Below are 2,269 nucleotides of genomic sequence, written 5' to 3'. Positions count from 1 at the left end.
GAGAAGAAGAGGCCGCCGCCGGCAGCGCTTTTATAGGGCGGGCGGGCGGGGCGGGACCCGGGTGGCGTCACCGCACCGGGGGCGGGACCGCCGCCTTCCCCCGCCGCGGCGGCCGGGGCGCGCTGGGCCAGGGGCGTGAGGCGGCTGTCCTCGCCGGGACTGGGGTGTGTCCCCGGCGAGCCGCCCGCCCTGGATGACACCGAGGGTGCTGCAGGTGTGATCAAGTCTTCGGTTAGTTCCTGACACAAGCCAGGGCAGGGACGCTGTCAGCATCCCCTCGGGATCCCGGGCAGGTGGTTACCACACGTGTCTTCACATAGTATCTGGGATCGGTGCTTCTCTCATGGCTTCCAGTAACTCGAGACCTATTCTGTGTCACTACGGCTTTGAGCAGGTGGAAAAAGAACCCAGGGGTTTAATGGTCAGCCAGAGGTCTCATTCACCGAGTTAATAACAGCCTGACAGCTCACCCTGATTCCCTGGGCATTGATAAGCCGCTCATAATGCTCACCAGAGGAAACTAATTACACTGCATAACTGGCAGCCCCAGTCTCCCAGCAATTTCAGGCCTTCAAGAATCCTGTAAGTAAATACATGAATGGAAAGCTTCCGCTGACCTATAGAATTCACACAGAGTTTCACTGAAGCTCTGGGACATCTTCAGTACACCTCAAAGCCTTTAGTTCTTTCTTAACACCCTTATGAGGGAGTGTTGCTCAGCTGCAAGTGGCAAAGAGCCACTCAGAGATGAGATGCCCCAGTTAAAAGTCACAAAAATATGGTGGAGCTGTGGATGAACCCTGATCTACCAGCCTGGCTCTGCCATGTCACTTTTACTAAACCACATATGGCTGCTTTTTTAATAATTCATTCCAGCAATCACAATTCTTTCCAGACACTAAAATATGCAGTGATGCAGTTCACTGAAACCCACCAAAAGATATACTTGTTCTGGAAAGTACTTCTTCCTCTCAGGGCACATTTATTTTCTTTTTAAAAGGTACGTTAGTACAGTTTGCATTTTTTTTTTTTTTTTCCAAAGCAAATTTGGGTTTGTTTAATTTTATAGCAGAGAGAATTTAGAAAAGGAGTGAATAAATACACACCTGTCATCTCTTCAGAAAAAGAATGGAACTGAGATTCCACAACACACAGAGATGGAGTTCATTTACTCTTTTCATCTGTTACCTCATTCTCTTTTGCAAATAATTTTAAATAAGGAAGGAAGTGAACTGAGAAATATATGCACTCTCATTATCATGTCTCCTTTTTCGTGATAACAACACTATTAGGTTATGGATGAAGTTAGTAAAAGCAGGTACATTGATTAGGAAGTCAGAAAACTTCTTACATACACTTGCAACAAACCCTGTATTGAAAACAAAAAATTCAGGTTTACAGTTTACACTGCTGTTTTTTCAGGTGTATTTTGTGTTGCACCTTTCATCAGTGACTTACCTGTATTTTGAGTTCCCATTCCAGAATGCAAGTGCAGGAGGAGGGATCAGATTATAGTAAAAAAAAAAAAAAAACAAAATCAAACCCAAAACCAACCAAACAAAAACAAACTAAAACCAAAAACAACAACAAACCATAAAAAGCCATCGAGAGATAGGAAGAGAAATTTGAGCAGAACTTGATTATAGCACAGTAATTGTGAATCATTAACAGGCAAAGAAATGAGGAAGGGACAGAGGGAAGGACAAAGGTTATAGTGATACATACAGAAGCGCAATCCAGAAAGCTGTATTCATTAGGAAGGCAGATTTTTCAAAACACACCTTTGGAAGGGATGTAAACTAGGAAAAGGACTTGTTTGGAGATGTTACTATGTATTTTATAGATGTTCTTAGAGGTCTCCTGTTCATAATACTTAAAAGATATCACAGTGATGTATGAGTGATCTCACTGGTACATATTACTGCCACATTCAACTTCCCAGGAGAGTTTTTGTTGTGGTAGGTAAGGGATATTTTTCATATTCTTATGGGGCATACGAAAGCAGATGGACTATTTAAAAGGAGTCCATAGTCACATAGGACAGGAAAAAGAGCTTCAATTTGATATGCAGTTAATTGGGGGATCTGTCAACTATTTTAAAAATGCATGGAGGGAGGGAGGATTTCCTGCTCGTGAAGGAAGCAACGCTTGAAAACAGAAACATAAACTTCATCCTCTCACTTCTACAGGAAAAAGAAGAGTGACACAGTACTAGAGAGAGTACAAGACTGAACTGTGTAGTCACTTCATACAAAATGAGAAAAACAAA

Source organism: Hirundo rustica, chromosome 1, assembly GCF_015227805.2.
Source record: "Hirundo rustica isolate bHirRus1 chromosome 1, bHirRus1.pri.v3, whole genome shotgun sequence".
Lineage (NCBI taxonomy): Eukaryota > Metazoa > Chordata > Aves > Passeriformes > Hirundinidae > Hirundo > Hirundo rustica.
Note: the sequence above shows the minus strand (reverse complement) of the source record.